We start from the raw sequence: 10,859 nt of genomic DNA, 5'->3' as shown, positions 1-10,859 counted from the left end.
TTGCGCCATTTGGATCGCGGCACTTTTAGTCGATGACGAGGATCTCCGGTAAACGACCAGCAGTAATTAATTGGAACGAATGCGCGGCCTGGCTCCGGTTGCTCGCGCAGAATAATTAAATCCGTACGTAAGGTGGCGTAATTGTAACGCGGTCGAATGGGTATCTGTGTGTCGCGAGACGGAACACGTTGCCTCGAAAAGATGTTCCACTTTTTTTTCTGCGCTGCCGCTTAATTAAAACAACGCGTCGTCGACGTTTTTCCGCGGCTCCTCTACTTCCCTCGTCTCCGATCCCGTTCTCCCGGTACCGCTTTAATAATCCCGAGGAACGCGAAACGCTCCTATCTAATAGGTTTTTAACGGCCAACGTCGCGAATCTCCCTGCTCCATTTCTGATTTCGCCAACGAGTTTCTCCATCGAACTGCGAGCGTCCGGATATCGCTTCGTTAAACGGCGTGCTCTCGTAAGGCGATCGAACCTGTTAGAGGCGAGAAAGCGGAGCGAAATGCTCGCGCTTCTAACCTTCTTTTAATTTAATCGCGGAATCTGTTGGAAAGTTTGGATAGGAAGAGGAACCCGCTTATTCCCCGTTTTAATTTCCCATGCCACTTATTTTCCACTTTCAACTCGCTTTCTCCTTTCGATCTTTACACGAGCAGCCAAAATGCCAAAAACGATTATCCAACTTAATAAGTAAGCTCGAAGCTTGTTTGTTACATCCTTTAGAGATACTCGTCGTCCGGCCGAAGTAAACTCCTGACCGAGCTCAAACTGGTAACAATAAATAATTCTACGGAAGTGTTTCCCTCGGGGCAATTTGTTCTCTAGTAGCGCGCGCCGCCACTTCAAGTCGTTTTACTCCTTCAAAACGCCGCTTTCAGGACCGATCTAGCTGTCATCGCCTATCTCTTTTCTTTCCTCCCTGGACTCTTGTCTTTGTACGCCGCTTCGCCGCGTCTCTGCCCATCCGTACGGTGGCTGGCTTCTATTTGGAGAGAAAAACGGAGAGTCGGGACGATGAAAGCGAGCCGAACAGCCCGCGAGCACCGGAAACGGCGATGACAATGCCACGAGCACACATGTGTACAAACTCACGTTCCAGTCTACGAGGAGAGAGTTTTTAATCATGGCATTTTATCCTGAGAGAGCCTTTGTACTCGCGATGGAGATACTTTCGTCCACTCTAACCCCTCCGTCCATTTTTCTTCTTCTCCTTCCTTTCCTCTCTTTGCTCTCTCCGTTTACGCGGAGAAGCTTTTAGCCAGCCTCTTTATGTTCCTCCTCTGCCCCGCGTCCCAACGATTTAAAGAGTTTCAGTGCGACGAGTCAACAGAATTAATTGAAATTTGGAATATCGTTGCAACGTGGCGTCTCGAAAACGTGTCCACCGAGCCTCGCAGTCCAATTCTCAAAATTCGCGTGGATGCGCGGCTTGAAAGGAAGCAGCGATACGACGAAAGGAGACGCGATACGACGCGAAATGACACGACGAGGAACGATATGGCGAGACGTTGCGAATTTTGTACGCGGCGGACGAACGTTCGAAGCACCGTACCGACATGACCGGGCTAAACGAATTTCATTTTACGAGGCAGTGAGTTTCGTTTGTGAGATTTCTGGTGGACGATCAGTGAGTTTCCTATCGCGTTTCTTGCCATTACATTTCCAGTACCTGCGACATCCCTCTTATCAGCCATCTTTATCTCCACATATCCATCGGTCGTTTAAGGGAAGTTAACAAGCACGCAAAGTAGGCAATTACAGAATTCTAGAATGTCGATGTGGAGGAGCATGTGATCGGTCGCGATTCGGCGACATCGAGGACAGAGGTAGCCCACCTTTAACGAGATCCCTTCGTTTGCGTAATTAACTATCGACTTTCTGTCGACAATCTTGTTAACGAGAAGCACGCCGATCGTTAATGGATTCCGGCGAGCCGAGGCGGACACACAACCAGAGATGGCGAAATAATTATTCTTTGCTTCCGAATATGCCGGCATCCGCTGCACGTCGAAAATATAACAGGGATGAGAATCGATACGAGCTGGTTTTCGCGGAGAAGATTCGGTAATTGCGAGCTTTCTTCGACCGGTTCTGTCCGCCGAAAATTCCACTCCACTGTGTCAGGAATAATCGGGCAGAGGAGAGGCGTCTCAATTAAAATCGTGTTCCAGGGCCGAGGTAAGAAAAGAGCGCTCTATTATCAACGACGTTGCGTCAAGGGAAATTTCGACCGCTTTCCTTAAAAATATTATTCAACGCGGTAACCCAGATCCGGAACCACCGATATAGAAAACCGTACGCTCTTGAATAGTTCGATGGAATTAGCGAAGAAACGGTGCACGGACAGCACGACCTGAATCTACTTCAAAAAAGGAACTCCATCGTCTTTCCGTAATATGTTTCGAAACTTGGATATATGTCTATGATGGGCAAACTATGGACATCTCGTCGAATCTGTATAGAAGCTAGCATTCGTTGCGTCGTCGACGTTCAATTTCCAATTTAAGCTCGGTCCAGTATCGACGTCCTTGACCGACGTTCCGGAAATAAAACGACCTAATCGCGATTCGAAAAAGTGGCACGAGTGGGTTTCACGATACAGCCATAAATATACCGCGTTCGAGCGACGTTTACGTTGCGGCTAGCAAATACCGTTGCGCCCGGTTCGTATCGTCCGGTGGCTAACGAGCACGTTCTGTCGCACGTTCACGCAAATACGAATCAATTTCCCGCGCAAACGAGAGCGCGCGCCTACCTCTTTCGCCTTTGTGGCCGGTGTTCCGCAAACACCAATTAATTCCGTGTTTTCTTTTCGTTAGCCGCTGCTACAATTCGACAGTGGGACACGGGGACGCGCGGTCTCCACGGACGAATCGCGGGAAGTTCGTCGACACTCTTGGGATGAACGATGGTTAGAGGCGTGATCGGAGATGGAGTGTTTGATGGATCGAACGAACTGGCAGTATTGGAAAATTTGGTTTTCCTTTTAGCCCGTAGCGTCAAGGGTACTAAGCGAAGAAGTCTGTTTCACTCTTTTTTCGTTTGTTTGATCGATCGGTCGATTATTCGATAGATAAGAAATTAATTTAATCGCGCGAGATTCGCGAGACGAAACGCCGTACGAACGGAATGAAGGGACTGTAGCGTGTTAAATATGAATTTCAATTTATTTTTCACTTTTGAGTAAGGCGTGGAAGCTACCGAAGACGGACAACACCATCGGCTAAAACGTCTTCATCCCGTTCCTAGTTACAACTATCGGGTGTACTTGTTACAACGTGCCGGCGCTTGACCGCTGTCGATAAATCGTCTTTCCAACTACCTTTCCTTTTTTTTTCTTTTTTATTCTTTTACTTCTCCGTCCACTTATTACGTATGTATATTTATTTATTCATTCATTTATTTATTTATATATATATATAGATTTTTCTCCTTTGTTTCTTTTTATCTGTTTCTCTCTGTTCTCTTTACTCCATCTTTTTTTTTTACAGTTGTACGATTAAAAATATCGTTATTGCCAAGTATGATCGATAACACGGTGCGTAACCCCGAGCCTCTGACCGGAGAGACAATTGTTCTCGTGTCCGCTTAGGAAACTAAAGTTAGTGCATCGGAAACTAGACGTTTGCGCGACACCGCTCGACGAACACTATCGTCGCGTTTCTTTCCCCTGGAGTTTCCATCGTCTTTGTCCCTTTTCGATTCTTTCTCAGCGACGTTTCTTTACACGAGGCTACGAAAACAGTCAGGATGATCGCTTTCCTTTCGAACTTCCCGTGATTCATCCTCGCTGATCGTTCTTCTCGCGTGAAAACTTCGATTAGAAGAACGCTCGACAGTTTTATGTTCGATCGAAAGATTCGAGGATTAATTAAATTTCGTGGAACTAACGGGATCAGAAGCGTTCGAAGGAGAAGCGACCCCCTTGTTCGATCAGTTTTAAGAAAAATATACAAAGAAGAAGGGAAGTTCGACGAACTCGGTGTCCGGCGCAGGTCTCTGCGTTGCGACGATCCTCGAATCACCGGCGGTCTGTTCTCGTTTCCAATCTGGCTCGATTAATCGTCGCTCGATTACATAAACTGTCTAGTCACGACCGGGAGAGGGAACTTTGAAATTGATTGCAACCTACATGCGTTGAGAAACTGTAAGAGCTTTAGTTTCACGAGGGACACGTGTCCAGGAACTGGTGAATCTCGGTAAAAGTTTCAATAACGGCAGGATAGTTTATAGAAATGTACATCTTTGCGTTGCATGTCACGCTGTTACGGATAAACTTACGAAACATCGAGAAATCCACTAAAGTTATTTATTACGCGATCGTGAAACTTTTCTAAGAATTATCGAACATCGAGACGAACTTGGAAAAACCATCGTTTAAAATGAACGTAGCTTCTAAAATTTTCGCACAGCTATTCGTTCTCAATCTTTCACCGTCGGTTTCTCAACGCTTTCGCGTAACACAAGATTCGTCCGTGAATCTACTTCGCTCGTTGCAAATGAACAGAAATTTCGTATTCATTGGATAATTTCCCGCGGCTGGAAAACCTGGAAAAGTTTGGTTTCGCAGGCTCGATCTCCCGGTCGAACGGCGTGAATCGCAATCACGGTGGAGCGTGTCAGGAACATTGGCCGATCCTGCTACGCTCGCAGGTCCTGTGGACGGTGTCCTGATTACAAAAGGATCGCTTTTTCCGTTCACGATGCAAAAGCAAGTCCACCGGAGGGACCGGCGGAGAGGGTGGCTCTTTTAATCGGCTTCGAAACAAAGCGGAAGCGGCACGGCTGATCGATCGAACCGCTCGAATTCAGTCGCGTCTGATGCTCGCGCCACGGTTCATTCAGTTTCCTTCGATTCCTCTCGCACCGCAGGAGAATCGCGTTGCTTTTTCCATTGATTGTGCGAGGCGAAAGTACCCGCTTCTTTCTCTTTGTGTCGATTACATTTAGCGAGAACGATCGATTCGAACGTATGTTCAGAACGTAGGATTTTGTTGGATCGGGCGTTGCAGCATCGACGGAGTTATCACAGGGGAATAAATCGCTGAATATCGATCAATTTATAGATTTCAAAAAGAACACGGACGCTTGTTGTTCGTTCGAAAAAATTGCTATTATCTTTAGCGGTAGATTACGATGTATAATAGGGAAAAACCGTGGCAATGGTTTAGCGATAAAGAGTAGAACCCTCTGTGACGTGTCCCTCCGGAAACATCGCGGGATAGCTCTCCGTCAGGACTTCGGAGCGACGAAAGAAGACGAACAAAGGTCGGACGAGCGTATGTGGACGCGAATCGTATCGCTCGTCGCGCCAGTTCGCCTCGCCTTAAACTCTTATTAAAGTTATTACGCGTCTCATCGGAAAAATTGGCAGTACGGTAGTGAATTGAAAGACTCGTTATTCATGTTCCTAGCTTCCCTCGATCGCGTGTTCCCTCGATCTTCTCGTTCCTTGTGCACCACAAAGCGAATAAAAAAAAAGAGAAGTGTAAAGATCATCGGAACAATGGAAATACCAGTTCGCAGAAAATAAACAATAATGTCAAATAACAGAGATACTTTTCTCTTTCTCTCTTTCCATTTTGTAAATATAAAGACTGTCGTATTCCGCTATAGGAAGCAGAGAGTGTCAAGCAGCTTTTTCCTCGGTGCACACGCATCACGAGAGTCACCGTTTCATCCCCTTTATTTTCTTTTATTCCTCGAAAATTACTTGCATAGAGCTCGGCTCGAGACCGATCGATTAGCCGGTGAATTGGCCGGCAACGGCAGCGCCGACGCGATTTCCGGCTAACGCCACGAGAAACCACGGGGAGGAAATCGACGAACCAGGGACTCCCGACGATCCGTAATCGAAATCGAAGACCGAGTAGAAAAGGTTCGCGAACGACCCTTGCCGAATCGGAAAATCTCCGTGCATCGCTGCGTCGCGAACCGGAAGTAAAGACGCGATAACTCGCCAACAACGACAGACTAATTAGTTCCGGCAAATTAATCTCTAAATAACTCGCGCACGCTGCTACGTTTTTTATCGATTTTTATTTTCTATGCTTTCTTCTTCTTCTTTTTCTTTTTTTTTTTTTATTCCTCGTTCTTTTACCGAGTTTCCCGAGCAATTTCGTGCTGGCAAAGGCAACATGGCGTCGAAGCTTAACCCGGACAGCCATTTTTCTCGACCAACAAATTGGGTACGTCATATTTGTTATATTTCTTTCTTTTTCTTGCTTTTCCTTAAATTTATTAGAATCTTTCTAAGACAAGAAAGGAATAAAAAATGTACGATAACATCGAGGGATCGTTATAATTTAAATGTTGCGAGAGAGAGGTATTATATTTAAATTCGGATTAAGCTCGAGCCATCGTTTTGCTACGTTCGATTTCTTCGTAGCATTAACCTTACACTCTCTATTTTCTCTATTTTTCCTTCTCTCTAGTTTCCCATTCGCTTTTTAATACGCGATCTCGTGATACAACTGCAGCTCTTTGGACGACAAAGGACCTGACACATTATTCTCGATTATCTCTACGATCATATTAATATAATGTAATAATCTTCTTTTTTTTTTCTTTTTTATTTACTTAGATTCACGTTTACGTCTTTTTCTGCCCGTGAACCACCGAGCCGCACCTCCGACGATGCATTTTTCGCATTCTATGTTAATAACTTCCTGACCTCGCTAATATTCTTCCTTCCCCTCCCTTTTCGCTTCAACGTTGAAAATAGTTTGTTCTACATTTTTCTTATTTTCGGCTACACGGTTCGAAGAATTCTGCCGCACTTGACTTTAATCTGTATCGTGATGCTTCCATGCACATAGCTCGCGTGGATGAAAATTAATAAAATAAAAAAATTCTCCCTTCCTTTGTTCCCTTTCCGTCCCACTTTCGATTTTCAAGAGTATTTTGAGCAACCAAAACACGCGTACCCTCGCTCATCTAAAATTAGCTAATATTTAACATCTAAATTAGAGTTTAAAGAAGGGTTGGGCTCGGTGATTCACGAGGGTTGGTCTCCCACGCACTCAGGCACGCATTCTAGTTTTTGAAAGTTGATTTAGAATTTGTTTTATTGCGCGACGCGAGGGTGCTGCAAGTTTGTATGTGTATGTGTGTATGATTAGTAATATGTGTTAATACGTCCTCCTGACGTACTTCCTCTCGTTCCGACGTATTTACGTTCGTGTGCGCCTGTGTGTACGTATGTGTATGTTTACCTGTAGAATATATCTGTATATCTTTATGTATATATATAATATATTCCTTTTCTTATTTGCATTTATCATATTATATATATATATATATCCTCTCTGTCTCTTTTATTTTCTCTGCTTTTGGTTTCTTTTTGTTCTCTTTTGTTCGTCTTCGCTCCGTTAGATCGTTTACAATTAATTACAAAGTTAATTACAGACAACACGAGACTCCTCCCATGCCTCCCACGATTATTTACAGCGTCGTTTAAATTAAAACACACCGATTCTTCGTAGCCTATTGTCGCCCGAGAGAAGGTTCCTGCGAAGTTCTAACGTTGTTTCATCCCCCGAGATAAACGAGGTTCGACCGTGGATTCGCTGGACCCACCCTTCCATCCCTGTATTTCTTGCAACCTCCCACTTTATAATTACGAATTGCGGTAGAATTAAAAAAATTGGCTCATTCACTTTCGATATCCGACAACGATTCCGAACAAATGCAGCTGAAGCGCAACGATTCCACAATCGATTCCCGTTGATTATTCGAATCGGCTGTTCGATCGACAAATCTATCAACTAGGGAAAAAAAGAACGAAAACTGGACTCGTCGAAGAGTTTTGAAAGAACGAGGGCATCATCTTACTTTATTTAGAGTATCAAGGTACGCGGTCCCTAGCGAACGCTCGCGATCGTTTCTCGTCGATCTCACCCATCCCTAATACTAGAAGGGCACCAGCGAATACGGGAATTCTACGTGGATACCATTCGAAAACCCTACTCGTACCATCGTTTCTTACATTTTACGACCGCGATCGTAAAATTACTATATTTCTTCCTGCTCTCTTATATTTCTCTTTTTATATCCGCCTCGACGAATCGATCGATCATCGTCGTCGTTTCGCGTACCCTTAAATGTATCGTTCGCTAACTTAAACCTAGCGAGTTAAGAGACTCCTTATAAGAAACTGCGTACGTACGTTTCATGGATCGATCGAATTTCTCTCGCTTTCGCGAAGACATTTTTAAAAATCGAATTTATCCTTATAACTAGAAGGGACGTTCTTTCTTTTCTCTCTCTCTCTCTCTCTCTCTCTCTCCCATTCTCTCCCTAACTTTCTCTCTCTCTCTCTCTCTCTCTCTAACTCTCTCTAAAGAATTACGACGACTCGTAAGAGTTGGAACGATCGTAAACGACGGTTGATCGTTCGCTTTCCCTATCGCCTGGATCGTTCGTTTAAGATCGCTAATACGATTCTTTGACACCGTCCTTCCTCTCGATTATTTCGGCCCGGCACTTCCGGCTACTTTTTCGCTGCGAGAAGCGTCCATTCGAAAGAGGAAGTTCCGACGACGTCCTTCTTGGAAACGTACCAAGAAAGATGCTGTGAAAGAGCGCAAAGGAACGGGGAAAGTGAGCGTTTCGTTGGAACGATGCGAACGAAACTCGATCGACCGATCTATATGGCGACTACGCTCGTTTCCCGGTCGGATTGATGGACGCGCGCGTTGCGGAAATAACGAGGCGGCTGGAACGCGCGCCAGTTGTGCCGGAAATCAGCGAGTCGCGCGGCATTTTCTGCCGATCGGCTGGAAATTGAAAAAGCTCCTTTCCAAAGCGAGAACAGGAGGCAAAGTCGATCAACGTGCACGCATCGACGAATCGTTTTTCACCAGCGTCCGATTTCACGGCGTTCCGGTTCGGATACGTTCGTCCTTCTTTCCTCGTTTTTCTTTCCGTTTTGTTGCAAACAGGGTGTCGCGCCTCGTGTTCTCGGGCGGAAAGAGGCGCAGCTAACGCGGTACGAGACGGGACTAAAATCCATCGATGCCACGTATCTCGCGAGCGAAAACAGAAAGAAGAAGGTGGTGCAGGCGCGTGTGCGTGCATTCGCGAATCTTCGTCCTCGAAAACACGAAGAATTCCGGCTTCGATCGTTGGCGGGAAGTCCTCTTCTTCGCGTTCCTCCGGTTTCGTGTCTTCCGTCCAGCTTCGAGTCGCGCGGAATACTTGCCCTTCGAGAACGTGCGGCTTCCGTCCTCCTCGAGGACGTCGTGGATCGTCGTCGATCCTTTAATGCTCTGCGTTCGTTGAACGTTTGTTTGCTTTATAGTTTTCTCTTTCACAGTGACTCCGTGGAAACTCTCTCTCTTTCTCTCTCTTTGTTTCTCATGGTAAATGGTGGCGCCTGCCATTCCAGGCGCCATCGATTCTCGCGTCTGTCTCTGCTTTCTTACTGAAATTAAAAGCGCTCTGATACACTGGATTCGCGCGTAAGTCGCGGTCGTTCGAAAGATCGATCGAGGTGCCAGACTGTCGATGAAAATCCACGCGGACGATGAAAATCGTCACTCTTCGTTCGCATAATTTTCCACTCTCGAGAGCTCTACTGGTGGTTGAGATCGTGGTACGAATTTATACTTGCTCCTAATTGCTTTCTTATTCCGCTTTGTTTGTTAAACAGGATGATACGAGTTATACTGAAGGAAATCAAGGGACGTTTAGCGATATTTACGGCGTGAAAATAGAATCAGCAGACCGTTATGTTCCAAAAGAGCAGCAGAAATTTTGTCAAAGTCATAAAGTCGAGAAGTATCACGAAGATAAGCATCCCGACGAAATCTCCTGGCACTTGGTCTTGGTCCAATCACTCTTACTTTACTATTCTAGGGCTAAGGGTGATGAAACAGGCTCGCTAGGGAAGAGAATCTTCTCCAAGGAGTTAAATTCAGGCTAAAAGAACGTCGAGTATATTTCCCCTGAAAAAATCCCTCGGTTGGTTAGCGTGTCGCGTGAAATCTCGACAAGATTGCCATTAAAAAGTCGCGCCGTGTGAAATCTCACTCACGAAGCGTGCCAAATAGCCACGCGACCAACTTTCTTTTAGAACGAGTCCTTTGAAACTTCCTCCCGCTTCTTTGTACCTCGGCCAACCGTTCCTTTGAACATATCTACCGTTTAACGGAATTTATTGAATAGAAAAACGTCGCGGAGAAGATTGAAATTCAATTTCAGAGACCTGCACGAAGACTCGAGTTTGGCGAAACACGTCGTACAACACGTTTCCGAAATCGTGCTGCGACCAGAAAAAAACGATTCTTCGCGTAAAATTACGTGGAAAACGTGGAATCAAGTTTTTCCATATAGAGCTTCGTTTTGGAGAAAATCGAGTTCGAATATTCGCGGAATACGCTCGCACTCGACTAACCGCAATCTGTTTGGTTTCTCCAGTCTGGTTAACCATCGTTACTTTCATTTACGTTTATAAACAATAACGAAACTTCAAAAATCCCAAGCTTTGGACGTGAAAAATACGAATCGTCAAAGGCTAAAAAAAAAAAAACACGCGATAAAAATTTTATTTGCAGCGTCAAAGAAAGAAACAGAAAAAAGAGACAAAAAAACAAAGGAAAAAGAAAATAGGAAAAAAATGACGAGTAGGCGCGTGTCTCGCATCCGTTACCGGGTCGTTGGTTCGAGCTTATTGTTCGCGGCGTTTCAGGAAGTCAGAGAAGTTGGCGCGCGCGGGAACTAGGCCTCCTTTGAAACTCGGTCACGGCGCCTCGGAGAAAAAGGAAGAAGAAAAGCCCGTGCGAACGAAGAAGAACCGATTGTTGGGCTAAGAACAGGCCTGGCAAAACGGATCCCGTCCCAACCCCGCCTCCCC

At 45.4% G+C, this 10,859-nt stretch overlaps 1 protein-coding gene across 1 annotated transcript in view; it reads right to left on the bottom strand.

The window, feature by feature from the left end:
- Window positions 1–3,152: 3,152 nt before the first annotated feature.
- The window catches only part of LOC100749540 (potassium voltage-gated channel protein Shal), a gene marked incomplete at its 5' end in the record, with an annotated part of 99,421 nt that continues 91,714 nt past the window's right edge, over window positions 3,153–10,859 (bottom strand). The window contains one exon of the mRNA XM_033324028.1: window positions 3,153–9,428. The remainder of the gene's footprint in view (window positions 9,429–10,859) is intronic.

The sequence above is a fragment of the Bombus impatiens genome, unplaced genomic scaffold (assembly GCF_000188095.3).
Source record: "Bombus impatiens unplaced genomic scaffold, BIMP_2.2 scf_1445, whole genome shotgun sequence".
NCBI lineage: Eukaryota > Metazoa > Arthropoda > Insecta > Hymenoptera > Apidae > Bombus > Bombus impatiens.
Note: the sequence above shows the minus strand (reverse complement) of the source record. Positions and strands in the feature narration are given on the sequence as shown.